General features: G+C 51.7%; 1 protein-coding gene across 5 annotated transcripts in view; it reads left to right on the top strand.

Annotated features, from left to right (window-relative positions):
- Positions 1-15,673, top strand: part of TLN1 (talin 1) — an 880,838-nt gene that overhangs the window by 143,748 nt on the left and 721,417 nt on the right. For 4 of the 5 annotated variants that reach the window (XM_085627686.1, XM_085627681.1, XM_085627687.1 and 1 more), the window contains exon 2: positions 3,573-3,649. The exons of the other annotated variant lie outside the window; for it this stretch is intronic. The gene's annotated coding sequence lies outside the window, so the exon portion shown is untranslated. The remainder of the gene's footprint in view (positions 1-3,572; positions 3,650-15,673) is intronic. 5 annotated transcript variants of the gene reach the window in all.

Genomic DNA, 15,673 nt, shown 5'->3' with positions numbered 1-15,673 from the left:
GCTGTGCTACACCCCTAAATCTAGATGTAACCAAAAAGAGACCACTTTGTGCCAGGTTACTCTTGAGCATGTGCGCCCAAGGGTGCCTGAGTGATCTTTGAGCTACCGAGCTGGAGTCCTAGAAGTGTAGAGACCACCCTTACCTGTGAGCATTGCATCCTTGGAGGCTGCCCCCCCCCCCCCCCCCTTCCCAGCACCATACTTGGGGCCAGAAGGAGGCATGCTTGCAGTCCAGTTTTCAGGTGTCAGCGGCCACCCTTTCCTGTGAGCATTGCATCCTTGGAGGCTGCCCCCCCCCCTCCCAGCACCATACTTGGGGCCAGAAGGAGGCATGCTTGCAGTCCAGTGTTCAGTGTCAGCGGCCACCCTTACCTGTGAGCATTGCATCCTTGGAGGCTGCCCCCACCCCCTCCCAGCACCATACTTGGGGCCAGAAGGAGGCATGCTTGCAGTCCAGTGTTCAGGTGTCAGCGGCCACCCTTACCTGTGAGCATTGCATCCTTGGAGGCTGCCCCCACCCCCTCCCAGCACCATACTTGGGGCCAGAAGGAGGCATGCTTGCAGTCCATGTCAGCGGCCACCCTTACCTGTGAGCATTGCATCCTTGGAGGCTGCCCCCACCCCCTCCCAGCACCATACTTGGGGCCAGAAGGAGGCATGCTTGCAGTCCATGTCAGCGGCCACCCTTACCTGTGAGCATTGCATCCTTGGAGGCTGGTCCCCCCCCACCCCCCCCCTCCCAGCACCATACTTTGGGCCAGAAGGAGGCATGCTTGCAATCCAGTGTTCAGGTGTCAGCGGCCACCCTTACCTGTGAGCATTGCATCCTTGGAGGCTGGTCCCCCCCCCCCCCTCCCAGCACCATACTTGGGGCCAGAAGGAGGCATGCTTGCAGTCCAGTGTTCAGTGTCAGCGGCCACCCTTTCCTGTGAGCATTGCATCCTTGGAGGCTGCCCCCCCCCCCACCCCCACCCAGCACCATACTTGGGGCCAGAAGGAGGCATGCTTGCAGTCCAGTGTGTTCAGGTGTCAGCGGCCACCCTTACCTGTGAGCATTGCATCCTTGGAGGTTGCCCCCCCCCCCACTCCCAGCACCATACTTTGGGCCAGAAGGAGGCATGCTTGCAGTCCAGTGTTCAGGTGTCAGCGGCCACCCTTACCTGTGAGCATTGCATCCTTGGAGGCTGGTCCCCCCCGTCCTCCCAGCACCATACTTGGGGCCAGAAGGAGGCATGCTTGCAGTCCAGTGTTCAGGTGTCAGCAGCCACCCTTACCTGTGAGCATTGCATCCTTGGAGGCTGGTCCCCCCCCCTCCCAGCACCATACTTGGGGCCAGAAGGAGGCATGCTTGCAGTCCAGTTTTCAGGTGTCAGCGGCCACCCTTTCCTGTGAGCATTGCATCCTTGGAGGCTGGTCCCCCCCCTCCCAGCACCATACTTGGGGCCAGAAGGAGGCATGCTTGCAGTCCAGTTTTCAGGTGTCAACAGCCACCCTTACCTGTGAGCATTGCATCCTTGGAGGCTGGTCCCCCCCCTCCCAGCACCATACTTGGGGCCAGAAGGAGGCATGCTTGCAATCCAGTGTTCAGGTGTCAGCGGCCACCCTTACCTGTGAGCATTGCATCCTTGAAGGCTGGTCCCCCCCCCCCCCCCCCACCCCCCCCCCCTCCCAGCACCATACTTGGGGCCAGAAGGAGGCATGCTTGCAGTCCAGTGTTCAGTGTCAGCGGCCACCCTTACCTGTGAGCATTGCATCCTTGGAGGCTGCCCCCACCCCCTCCCAGCACCATACTTGGGGCCAGAAGGAGGCATGCTTGCAGTCCAGTGTTCAGGTGTCAGCGGCCACCCTTACCTGTGAGCATTGCATCCTTGGAGGCTGCCCCCACCCCCTCCCAGCACCATACTTGGGGCCAGAAGGAGGCATGCTTGCAGTCCATGTCAGCGGCCACCCTTACCTGTGAGCATTGCATCCTTGGAGGCTGCCCCCACCCCCTCCCAGCACCATACTTGGGGCCAGAAGGAGGCATGCTTGCAGTCCATGTCAGCGGCCACCCTTACCTGTGAGCATTGCATCCTTGGAGGCTGCCCCCACCCCCTCCCAGCACCATACTTGGGGCCAGAAGGAGGCATGCTTGCAGTCCATGTCAGCGGCCACCCTTACCTGTGAGCATTGCATCCTTGGAGGCTGGTCCCCCCCCACCCCCCCCCTCCCAGCACCATACTTTGGGCCAGAAGGAGGCATGCTTGCAATCCAGTGTTCAGGTGTCAGCGGCCACCCTTACCTGTGAGCATTGCATCCTTGGAGGCTGGTCCCCCCCCCCCCCCCCCCCCTCCCAGCACCATACTTGGGGCCAGAAGGAGGCATGCTTGCAGTCCAGTGTTCAGTGTCAGCGGCCACCCTTACCTGTGAGCATTGCATCCTTGGAGGCTGCCCCCACCCCCTCCCAGCACCATACTTGGGGCCAGAAGGAGGCATGCTTGCAGTCCATGTCAGCGGCCACCCTTACCTGTGAGCATTGCATCCTTGGAGGCTGCCCCCACCCCCTCCCAGCACCATACTTGGGGCCAGAAGGAGGCATGCTTGCAGTCCATGTCAGCGGCCACCCTTACCTGTGAGCATTGCATCCTTGGAGGCTGGTCCCCCCCACCCCCCCCCCTCCCAGCACCATACTTTGGGCCAGAAGGTGGCATGCTTGCAATCCAGTGTTCAGGTGTCAGCGGCCACCCTTACCTGTGAGCATTGCATCCTTGGAGGCTGGTCCCCCCCCCTCCCCCCCCTCCCAGCACCATACTTGGGGCCAGAAGGAGGCATGCTTGCAGTCCATGTCAGCGGCCACCCTTACCTGTGAGCATTGCATCCTTGGAGGCTGGTCCCCCCCCACCCCCCCCCCTCCCAGCACCATACTTTGGGCCAGAAGGAGGCATGCTTGCAATCCAGTGTTCAGGTGTCAGCGGCCACCCTTACCTGTGAGCATTGCATCCTTGGAGGCTGGTCCCCCCCCCCCCCCCCACCCTCCCAGCACCATACTTGGGGCCAGAAGGAGGCATGCTTGCAGTCCAGTGTTCAGGTGTCAGCGGCCACCCTTACCTGTGAGCATTGCATCTTTGGAGGCTGGTCCCCCCCCCCCCCCCCCCCCCACTCCCAGCACCATACGTTGGGCCAGAAGGAGGCATGCTTGCAGTCCAGTGTTGAGGTGTCAGCGGCCACCCTCCCTGTGAGCATTGCATCATTGGGGGTGGGAGGGGGCTTGTCAGGAAGGGCCCCCTGATGCAAAGCATGAGGTAACCTTCAGTCTAGAAGTGCCGGTGTCAGTGAGGTGTGCATGGGACTCGTATACCGGAGTAGGCAGCGCAGCCCTTGTGCAGGGTTCTGTAAGTTCCTGCACTGAGCATGGGTGACTCTAGCCGGAGACACTTCTGACTTTCTTCCTTCCTTTATAAATGGACTCTCTGTGATTTTGGCTGCTTTTCTTGTGGAATATCTGCTAATCAGCTCCGTGCTTTATTGTGGTCACTTTGGACCTTGTTTTGATGGTCCTTCTGATTCTTTAATAGTCTCTTTGCTTCTTGCAGGAACTGAAGACGTGGACACAGAGGAAGCGGCCAAACACCCAAAAGTGAAGCTACGCCAAGACGTTGCCGCCACCCAGGTAAAGCGGCGCCGACTGAGCCCTGCGCAGTGTATTGGAGGTTTGACTCTGCGGATAGTTCACAGGGTGGGGTGCAGTGCAAGACTCCGGCCACAGATAACGTCCAATGGGTAGTGGCAGTTGTGGGCGCCTTGGTCATGACCATGGACCGCTTTGTATCTGTCCAGAGGCTGCACCGATGGGGCTGGAGGTGCCCTGTGCTCATTGACTGAGTGCCCAGATACCCTGGTGAAACTCCAAGCGCTTCCTTGCATGTCGCCGCCCCTCACGCTGGTCTTTCCTGGTGGATTCTACGTGTAACCACTGGTTGTGGATGGACTGTGCTGCCTGACCCAGCGCCTGGATGCCCTCATAGTTGGCGAGAAGCGCTCTACTGATTGATTGACCCGTTTGGGTACCACACGGCTGACCCCATAGAGAGCCGCCCCCCCAGTCTTTGCTCCGCTTCCAAGTAACTGATGAGTTGAATATCTTTTCTCATTTATATTGCCTTTTAGTAAACATGGGTACAGCACTGCTAACGTATACTGCCTCCTTACTACTCACGCCTCCTTTACTTAATGTTTTGCTATAACTGACCTAATTACGTTTTTTAGAACTCATTTAATGAGAATTTTTAAATGTACAACTCTATAATACACATCAGTACTGTCGGATACAATTAAGTAGCACCCATCAAATAGACAGTGAAGATTTTTAAAGAGAAATTTTTGTGTCTCCCATTTCTTTCATCATGGCGGTTTTACAACTTGAATTCAAACTCGAATGGTTACGCTACCGTACGTTGTTTTTTAGGTCGAACCCTACCAGACGGTGCAACTGTCTAGTTGCAAAGACATATTGGGGACATGTTGAAAGGTTTCCTGGGACGAAATTTTGTCCATTGCTTACCATTAGCTTTGTGCTCTGCAACTCACATTTGCTTGTGTTCTGTTTGCGGTCTGCATTTTTCTGTACAGTCCAGCATGTCTTTGTCCCTCCTGTTTACCACCTCTGACTGGCTCCTTGCATTCTTCCACGAGTGTTCGCTTTCTGGGAACTCTTTTTCACTCCGAGTGTGTGTGCTTTTAGTTGTCTACCTTGTATGCTGGTTCAGGAAGAAGCAAGTGTGCTGTATGTCTGTGAAAAGATTTCCTTCTGCCGACCTTTGTGCTTGACTGATTCTACTTGTCTTCGCTACTTCAATCCTCAATGGCGCACGCCTGTGTGGAACAATCCTCTGTCTGCAAGTTTATTCATTTGGGTCCGTGCTCTTTACGAATATTATCACTTAAACAATCTTCTTTCGTAGTTTCATTCCTATTCCATAGACGCTGGAAGTATGGGAGTAGGGGGTGCTGAAGTACCCCCCAAATAGTCGTGCTGGAGTTCAGAAGTCAATGAGCAATAAACAGACCTGTAAATGTTGTTTTTATTTTTTCGCCTCTGCTCTGCTCTCAGTGGCGGGGGTCTAGTGCGCTCCTCTGTCGCCCTGGGAGGTTGGTGTTACCTTTTCTTTCTCTGACTGCAAAGTGAGAGGATTTATGCGGCAGTGGTGCTGGGTACTGGGGGTGAGAAAGTTAAACTTCAGGATGTTATAGCACACTACAAAATGTAAATATCAGTAAATGAACTATACAGATATTTCAGAATATATCAGAATTAGAAGAAAAAAAAGCACATTTGTTTTTAATTCTGAAGTGCGGGCAAATAAATATTTTAATATGATGAAAACAAATCAATTCACTAGGTGATGCCATCTCCAGGCGTTATTATTTGTGATTTGTATAGTTTTATTCGTAAAACTGTATGTGTGTGTACATGTGACCTTACTTTTAAAAGAAAATGTGGTCCCTCTAATAGCAATGCGCTTCCACATATGCATACTCCAACGCTGCCTCACTCCAACGCTGCCTCACTCCAACGCTGCCTCTCTCCAACGCTGCCTCTCTCCAACGCTGCCTCTCTCCAACGCTGCCTCTCTCCAACGCTGCCTCTCTCCAACGCTGCCTCTCTCCAACGCTGCCTCTCTCCAACGCTGCCTCTCTCCAACGCTGCCTCTCTCCAACGCTGCCTCTCTCCAACGCTGCCTCTCTCCAACGCTGCCTCTCTCCAACGCTGCCTCTCTCCAACGCTGCCTCTCTCCAACGCTGCCTCTCTCCAACGCTGCCTCTCTCCAACGCTGCCTCTCTCCAACGCTGCCTCTCTCCAACGCTGCCTCTCTCCAACGCTGCCTCTCTCCAACGCTGCCTCTCTCCAACGCTGCCTCTCTCCAACGCTGCCTCTCTCCAACGCTGCCTCTCTCCAACGCTGCCTCTCTCCAACGCTGCCTCTCTCCAACGCTGCCTCTCTCCAACGCTGCCTCTCTCCAACGCTGCCTCTCTCCAACGCTGCCTCTCTCCAACGCTGCCTCTCTCCAACGCTGCCTCTCTCCAACGCTGCCTCTCTCCAACGCTGCCTCTCTCCAACGCTGCCTCTCTCCAACGCTGCCTCTCTCCAACGCTGCCTCACAACACGTGATTAATTTGAGCCGGTGGTTGACTGTGAGGCCCACTGGCATTCATTTTTGGGGGACCGAGACTCATTTTTCCTCTTGCATTGGTATTCTCGGTGCTGACAGTCGCAGGCTTCTGGCCAGAGCTAGGGGCACCGGCACTCATTGTTTTACAAATGAAGCACTGGCAACATCACTCTGTGCCACTCTACGACCCTCCACTCTGTGAACATCCACTCCATTACTCTCGGCACTTCGCCACTTTACTCCATTCCATGCAACTCCACTTTTCCACCAGCTCTAGCATCTTGGTTACTTCTCCATGGATGCTAGCCTTCACCTTATCCGATAAACGGTAGGACTTAGACTTCACAGGTGGGCTGTCCCCTGTGTCCACATCATGGGTACACAGATGAGTCCTTCCCGGGATAAGTGAGAACAAGGAAGCAAACTGCTCCAAAACTTGGCGGCAATCTCTCCGCTGTTCGGGAGTTAGGGATGGTGAGAGGATCACTCCCTCCACCGACCCATCCTTCTCTTGGGACGCAAAAAGATCAGGAAGAGGTTCACTTTCCTCTTCCTCTGACCCATCAGTCACCATCATTAAAGTGACCTCGGGTCTCTCTTGGTGAGGCTTGAGGCGGTTGACATGGAGCACCCGATGGGGCTGCCTCGGGGTCTTAAGGTCCACCACGTAGGTGACCTTACCCTTCTTCTCAATCACCTCAAAGGGGCCTGACCAGCGATCCTAGAGGGCGCTAAGCTTTCCAGGTTCCATCACCCACACCTTCTGGCCAGGCTCCAGCTCCACCGGGTGAGCATTTCGGTCATACCATTCCTTCATGACCGTCTGGCTGGCTTCTAGGTTTTCAGAAGCTTGCTTCCACAACCTAGCCATTTGGCTACGAAAGGCCAGCATGTAGCTCACCACATCCGGGGGAAGTTTTCTGGGAGTCTTTTCCCATCTATCCTTCACCAGGCTGAGGGGTCCACACACAGGGTGTCCGTACAACAGCTCGAAGGGGCTGAAGCCCACTCCCTTCTGTGGTACCTCCCTGTAGGAAAACAGCAAACAAGGTAGGAGGACGTCCCATTTCCTCCGCAGGCTCTCGGGCAGACTCCTGATCATGCCCTTTAAGGTTTTGTTAAACCTTTCCACCAGACCATTGGTCTGGGGGTGATAAGGGGTGGAGAACCGGTAAGTGACTCCACACTCTTTCCACATAGCCCGCATATATGCCGACATGAAGTTGGTACCTCTGTCCGACACAACTTCCTTGGGAAACCCCATCCGGGTGAAAATCCCCATCAGAGCCCGTGCCACCGCAGGTGCAGTAACGGTCCTCGGGGGAATAGCCTCTGGGTACCGGGTGGCATGATCCACCAGAACCAGGATAAACCTGTGACCGGCAGACGTTGGTGGATCCAATGGCCCAACAATGTCGATGCCCACCCTTTCAAAGGGGGTGCCAACGACAGGCAGTGGTTCCAGGGGAGCCTTCAGCTTCACCCCTGTTTTCCCACTAGCTTGGCAGGTTACACATGTCCTACAAAAAGTGTCGGACGTATTCCTCATCTGAGGCCAGTAGAAATGAGGGACAAGTCGAGCGAAGGTCTTGTCCTGTCCCAAGTGTCCTGCCAAGGGTATTTCGTGAGCCAATCCCAACAGGAAGGCTCGGTAACGCTGGGGAACTACCAAGGCCCGGGATGATCCATGCACCGGAGCCTTGGGTTCGCTATAAAGGAGACCATCTTCCCAGTATATGTGGGAGTTCCCCGAATCGTTACCAGTCAGGCCCCAGGTGATAAATAGAGGTGAGGGCTGGGCGGCCATTTTAGGACGGAGTTGAGCTGTGAGGTAGTCAGGAGTAAGGCACCTGAGTGGGGAGGTGGCTGCGCTAGATAGGGAATGGACAGGTCTTAGGGTCTGCGCGATTTCCCTCATCAGTGACACCACCCTCAACCTTCTGACTGGTCCCTGAACGCAGCCAATGACTTTGAAGGTCATCGTACCTTGGGGGGCCTCCAGGTAGTTGGAATCCCTGAAACTCTGGACCAGGGGGAAGAGTCGCCGCCTGGAGCTACCTTACTCTCATTCCTGTTACCTGGGATTCTCAGTCGGACTGGCCTGGCATTTGCCACCATCCCTGACAAGAGGGGAGGTGTCCGAGTCCAATAACTAAGAGCCTGGTTGGCCTTCTCAACTGCTCCGGCGTGAACCCGGCACCCTTAACTTTAGCACCCCTCTCCTCGAGTCCCTTCCTGGAACCCTTGCCGCCACCACCCAGAGGTCGTGAGGTTACCTGGTCTCCTCAGGGGGTGTCCGCTGTCGCCGAGAGGCCTGATGTGAGAGACTGGCCCATGTGTGTGTGACTGGCGAGCGGGCGACGCGTCTGTCAGAGTGAGGAGAACTGCAGTCAGGAAGTGAGGGACGTGAGGCCTTGAAGCCGCTGTCCTAGTCACGTGAGAGGGGCCATAGCGCCGCCCCACTGTTGCCGGACGAGAGCGGAGGCCGCGCCCCCGCAAGACGCGCTGTTCCTGGTAACTGCGGATGCGCCTCCCAGCAGGAGCGAAGAGACTGCCTACGACGGCGCCTGGCCGGTAGAGTCCGCTAAGAAGCAGGGGATCGGCATTGGTGAGGTAGCGGAAGAGAGAGGCTTCCGTCAACGAGGGGAGACCACACCATAGGGAACCCCTTGGGGGAGGTGGCCGGAGGGTGTGCGCTGTTTCCACCCCCTCTAGAGAGGACTCCCTTTTTGGCCAGTGAGCTCCGTTCCACAAAGTGAGGGAACGCACCTCCCGGCATAGTTGACCTATCCAGAAGGAGGACCCAAGGTGTATACAGTAAGCTGGGCAACATAACACGGGAAAGGGGGAGAGAACAAGGTACAGGAGAGTACGTTTTAAAGGCCTGATGGAGACCCATTAGAACCGGTTGTTGTTCCTTGGGGAAGCCAGGGGCAAGTTGTAAATACCTGCACCTTGGCACAACCAGGCGTGTGACTTAGGTTAATTGAATAGCAGGTTGAGCTCTAGTAACAGCGAGCGTTCATGTGTACTGCCTAACTGGGATGGATTAGCCCCGGTGTTAAAGTAACTTACAAGTAAACTGCCTGGATATAACTAATTGACTGCCAGCAGCACTTTCGTTGTCCAGCTAATATCTAAATGTAAGGAGTTGATTGTTAGTGACAGTCTAAGAGTCAGGAAGCATAGCAGTTAGCGAAACCAGCTGTCAGGAGAACACCGTTTAGACTAGAGGATAATCTGAATTGTGTAATAGGTGAGTGTTCTTCAGAGCGCAGTCTGTGAGGATTTTAATATTCCCTCCAGAGTCAAGGCGCAGGGTGGAAACCACATAGAGTGTTTAAATATCTGCTGTGCTAGAGTTAATATCAAAGGAACGGTTACTGTCAAATGAAATGTTTTATCCTGAAATGTAATGAAATGTTTTATCCTGAAATGTAAGGAAATGTTTTATCCTGAAATGGGAAATTGAGTAACCACGTTTGAGAAGGAAAGCTAAAGACTTCTGGTAAACTTTAAAATCAATCGGTGTAGTGTCCTTTCTTTTTCCTTTTTAAGTGGTGTTGCGTTAAGGTGTGAGTTGGGTGTGATGCAAGCACAATATGCGTTTCTGAGTAAAGCCTTTCTACCGGAGCCAAGCTACCTCTAGGACGTTAGGTCCAACACAATGCCTGCATGTGCAGGAATGCAAAAGTAAGCATGATCGATAATAAAGAATTGTCACAGCAAACCATGTACTGCATCACTGATGCCTTTGACAGATCAGTTCACGACGTTAAAGATGTTGACACTGGTAGTCTCTCCTTGCCAAAATGTGACATAACTGTTTGCAATGTGTTAGTTCCTGTGCTTGCCGATTCTGGTTCGCCTTACACTTTAATTAGTGACACATTTTGGGAGGCCACTCCTGTTTTCAAGGATACTCTTACCTCCCGACATCAACCCAATGGGTTTTGGTGGGCAGAGTATTGACCTTGTCGGATTTTCTATCCAAACCATTTTGTTTAAAGGCAGAGAGACTGTTGGCAAAGTCTATGTTAAGCGTGGAGACAACCTTTTAGGCTGGCGACACAAACGAGATCTTGGAATCATTTTAGATCCAAATGCTCCCAACCAAGTAATGTTGCTAACACTCCACAGTGATCATCAGGATATTACAGAAAAGTACCCGGACGTCTTTAGTGAAAATCTAGCACTTCTTAAAAGCTTCAATCACAAGAGAATCTTAAAAGACAGTGCAACTCCTGTTGTACATAAAGTCAAGAAGGTCCCAAACCTCATGATTAAACCACTGCAAGAGGAATTGAATAGATTGCTCCAACTGGGTATTATAGAGAAGATTGAATTTTCTGAGTGGTTAGCCCCCACTGTTTTGGCCCCAAAGTATATAGGCACAAAGATTCGGATGTGTGTAGATTTGAGAAGCCTTAACTGCATTTGTTTCGACATTAACGAAGCCCTGACGCAATTAAGAGGCGCCTGTTTGTTCAGCGTTATGGACTTGTTGTCGGCCTATCATCAGGTCATGCTGCATGAGGACTCTAAGGCCCTAACTTCATTTGTAACACCTTTGGGTGCCTATAGGTTTGTGAGGATGCCTTTTGGGGTAGCGAGCGCTGCTGCGTGTTTCCAGAGAATTAGGAAGGATGTTCTATCTGGAATTGACTGATTGATATTCTGGTTTTTGGACAGAATCGAGACAAACCTGATGAGGTGTTGTTCAAAGTGTTATCAAGGCTCCTAGAACGGAGGCTTACTCTCAAGAGAGAAAAATGTAAATTCAGGGTCACTTCTGTATCTTATCTGGCGTGCACTATTTCTAGCGAGGGTATCAGTCCCGACATTGACCTTGCTGAAGCAATTTTGCAGGCTTCAGCTCCCTCAAACAAGGACTAAGTTAAGTTTTTCCTTGGCTTGTCTGAGTTTTACTCTGTTTATTTACAATTTTGCCTGCGTGGTATAAGCCTAAAGAGTATTACTAAAAAAAGGGGTTGATTTCAAGTGGCCTGAAGACTGCGAAATTGCTTTTAAGGTCAAAGGTGAGATTTATTTATTTATTTATTTATTGCGGAGTTTTATATAGCTCTTACAAGACCCGGGGTATCAGAGCGCTTTACAACATAAATGAATAGAAAAACATAAACAAAAACAGTACAGCGAGTATCATTTGTGATTTGGTGGCCAAAAAGATCGAGGTCATTGGCCAGATGCATAGAGATGGCGGTTGAGGAGAAGTTCTTTTAGTTGTCTCTTGAAGATCGTGAAGGAGGGATTAGTCCTGATGTGGGTAGGGAGAGAGTTCCAGATTTTTGGGGCATTCCCAGAGAAAGAGCGGGAGAGGGCTTTTTGTTTGTGTCTCTTTGAGGGGATTAGGAGGAGCGAGTTGGAGCTTCTTAGGTTTCTTGATTGTCCAGCTTTTGTGAGTTTGGCAGCTAGCTAGTCCGGTTTGCCTGTGTGCAGGGCTTTATGGGTGAGAAAGGCAGTTTTTAAGGCACAGCGTGTTTCGATGGGTAGCCATTTTAGGGCCTGTAATGCAGGGGTGATGTGGTTGTGTTTCTTGGTACCTGAGACCATTCTTGCTGCTGTGTTTAGGGTGGCTCTCAGGGGGGCTGTATGTGTTTTTGCTGTCCCAGTTAGTGTGGCATTGCCATAGTCCAGTCTGGACAGAACTAGGGATTGGGTTGCTGTTTTTAGGTCATTTGGGGGTATGAAAGGTTTGATTTGTTGAGTTTTAGGTTGTATAGGGCGCCTTTTGCTGTGGATTTGATATGCGAGCTCCTGTTGAGGCTTGAGTCTAGAGAGATCCCTAGTGATTTGACTGTGTTTGCTGGAGTGAGTTTGCAGTTTAGGGAGTCAAGGTTGTTTATCCATTCTTGGATCTGAGGGGGTTGTTCGTGATTGGAGAAGACAAGGATTTCGTTTTTTTTCTTGGTTGAGTTTGAGGTGATTAATAGTTAGCCAATTTTCTACTTTTAAAAGGGTGGAGTTGAGGCGGAGGATGTTATTGAGGGAGGAGATCTCGAGGTAGAGTTGGGTGTCATCAGCATAGAGGTGGTAGGCGATGCTAGCTTGTTTTAGAATGGCAGTGAGCGGTTCCATGTAAATGTTGAAGAGTGTGGGGATGAGGACTGAGCCTTGAGGGACACCTCGAGTTGAGGGGGAGGCGTCGGACATTGAGTTTTTGATTTTTATGAGTTAGGAGCGGTTATGTAGAAATGAGGAGAACCATTTTAGGACAATGCCATCTGCTCCGACACATTTTTGTAGGGCGTCTAAGAGAAGTTTGTGATCAACCGTGTCAAAAGCAGCTGAAAGGTCGAGGAGGACAAGTAGGCAGCATCTGTTGGAGTCAAAGGAGTTGTGAATGTCGTCCGTAATGCTCAGTATAGCGGTTTCTGTGCTGCATCCCTTCCTAAACCCGGATTGGTGTGAGTCAAGTAGGTTGTTAGATTCCAGGTGTTGGTTCAGTTGGGAGAGAACACCTTTCTCCAGGATTTTGGCTAGGAAAGGAAGGTTGGTGATGGGCCTAAAGTTTTTGAGGTCATTTGGGTCCGCATCTGTTTTGTTTAGAAGGGGGGTGACTTGGCCTTGTTTGAGGCAGTTGGGCATCAGTCCGTTGTTTAGTGAGCTGTTGATAATCTTAGTCCATAGAGGGGTTAGGGTGAGGTTGAGACCTGCTGTAGGCCACTTTGATGTACGAAAAAACACCATCACCACCGATGCCAGTTTACGGGGTTTGGGTGCCGTCCTGTCCCAGATGGTTGATGGTGACGAGAAGGTCATTGGTTTCGCCTCACGCTCGCTGAAGGGAGCCAAGGAGCGCTATTCTGTTATCGAGCGCGAGACGTTGGCTCGTGGGCCATCAACCAGTTCAGGTTTTACATGTGGGGGTTGCCATTTCTAGACCATACTGACCCCAAGCCCCTGGTACGCATATTTGCGTGCAGGAATGGTGAAAGCACTACTCCCAGGATTAAAAGATGGATTGAGGGACTATGGGAGTATAACTTTACTATTGAATACTTACCCGGTCTCAGGAATATCCCGGCAGATTTTCTTTCTAGGATGCCGATTTCAAAAATATATAACATTTCCTCTAAATGTGCTGTGTCTTGGGTAAGGGAATGTGCTCTCAACAGACAAAAATGGGAAGCCGGTGCTGTTTGCGATGACTCCAGGGGACCACTAATGGAGTTTGTTGTTAATGGTTGGCCTGCTATTTCTGATGTTCCTAGTGTTGACAAACCATATCGGAATGTTCGTGATGAGTTAAACATTATTGAGGGTGAGCTCTTCAGAGAGGATAATTACTTCCTCCTCACTCCCTCAGAGAAAAAAGTATTAATTTAGCACACAAGGGCCATCTAGGACATAGTTTAACCAAGGCAAGAGTCAGGGAGTCCTACTGGTGACCAGAGGTTGACAAGCATGTTGAGGAGGCTGTCAGGGTTTGCACCATTTGTGCTGCCAATGACAAGTCCAGGAAAGTCAGCTCATCACCGCTTTCCCCTGTGGCTATTCCTGAACGACCCTAGTCCAAATTAGCCGTCGATATTGTTGGACCTTTCGAGGTATTAGCCCCGCAGAAATGTTTGTTTTTGTCCTGGTTGACTACACTTCTAAATGTCATATGAGTTCTGTTGTTTCCAAAAACATTATTGAATTTTTGATGGATGTATTCCCCTCTGAAGGGGTGCCTGACATTTTGGTCTCTGACAACTGGGTGCAATTTACCTCTCAGGAAATAACTGACTTCCTAAAAGACCATTCTATCACCCGCCATCACACAGCCCTCTACTCACCACAGGCCAATGGCCTAGTGGAGAGCATGAACCGGCTCATTAGGGAGTGTGCCCAAACTGTTGTTGACACTGGTCTTCGCCTTAAGGGTGTCCTTAGAGATAAATTATGGGTACACAGGAACACTCCCAACAGTGTTACGGGTTGCTCACCGTTTAGGAAGCAACCCGTTGTATCCCGGAGTCAAGAGCCCTGCTGATCGGATCGCGGCTGACCCTACGGAGAAAGACTCTTCCTGAAACCACACTCTGAGCCCTGCTGACGACGTCGCGGCTCCATCGTGCTTACAAGATCTTCACGAACTTTGGGGCCCTGCTGATGCTGTCGCGGCCCGACCTTGCTGAAACGTACCATCAGAGCCCAGCTGACCTCGTCGCGGCTCGACCGAAGCGGACCTACCACCGGAGCCCTGCTGACTGTGTCGCAGCTCGACCCTAGCGGAACTACCACCGAGCCCTGCTGACGCCGTCGCGGCTCTCCACGTCCGAGCCGCTCTGAGACCAGCACCCAAGGTCTGGCGCAGAGCCTTCCCGTACCTTGCTGGTACTAAGACTGTCCCGCTACCCTATCCCTCCAAAGACATTGAGACTCTTCTTGGATCACTCGATCCCACTGTAAATATTGAACGTGCTCCTTTTTATATAAAGAACCAAGATAAGCAACTGATACGGAGTCCTGTGTGGTGGTGTTGCTGGGCCTAGTACGATCATAGGAGAAGGACCTCTCCTAGGAGGCTTCTCAGCGGCGCTCGGCTATAACTTTGCGGCAGGAAGGTGCCCCGGAGTAGTCCCCCCGACTCCCCGGTGGTCCTCCCTCCAACACTCTTCCCCTATTTTGGGAAGATGCTTGAGTTGCTGGTCAACAGACAGCTCGTCACTCACTTAGAAAATCATGGTCTCCTGGACTCGTCACAGTCCAGCTTTAGGGCCGTACACAGTACTGAAACAGCACTGGTAGAAGTCACAGATTACACCAGGCTAGCATTGGACAGAGGACAATCATCTATTCTCTTCCTGTTAGACCTGTCTGCTGCCTTAGACAACATCTCCCACAGCATTTTAGATCTAAGACTCTGGGAGATTGGTGTCAGAGGGAAAGCCCTCAAATTGCTGAGGAGCTATCGAACTGACCGAGTCACTGCTGTTCAGATTGACGACATTGTTTCCAGTAACAGACCTGTAAGGATGGGAGTACCTCAGGGCTCTATTCTAAGCCCGACGTTCTTTAATCTTTACGTAACTCCGTTGGCCGAGGTGATCAGATCCTACGGCTTTGATGTCGTGTCATATGCCAATGACACTCAGGTTCTGATCCCCCTCAGCCCGGATCCTACTTACCCGAAAACACGCTTTAAAAATTATATGACCCACATCGACAGATGGATGAACTTGAACCATCTCCAATTAAACAGAGGAAAGACTGAAATAGTCCTCTTTTGCAAAGCACACGAACATTGGTCTAATGACTGGTGGCCCCAAACTCTGGGATCCTGCCCAGAGCCAAAACAATCAGTCCGGAATTTAGGCATCCAAATAGACAATAAATTGTCTATGAAAGATCAGGTCAATCACCTAGTTGGTTCCTGTTTCGGCATTATGCGAAATTGACGCAAAGCTTTTAAATGGCTAACGATCGAAGCTAGGAAACCATTAGTTCAAGGACTGATCATCAGTCGCATGGATTATGGCAGTGCTTTGCGGTCTTCTGTAAATGAAGACCTCCTG

Source organism: Triturus cristatus, chromosome 2_1 (genome assembly GCF_964204655.1).
Source record: "Triturus cristatus chromosome 2_1, aTriCri1.1, whole genome shotgun sequence".
Lineage (NCBI taxonomy): Eukaryota > Metazoa > Chordata > Amphibia > Caudata > Salamandridae > Triturus > Triturus cristatus.
This window is presented reverse-complemented; position numbering and strand designations above follow the sequence as displayed.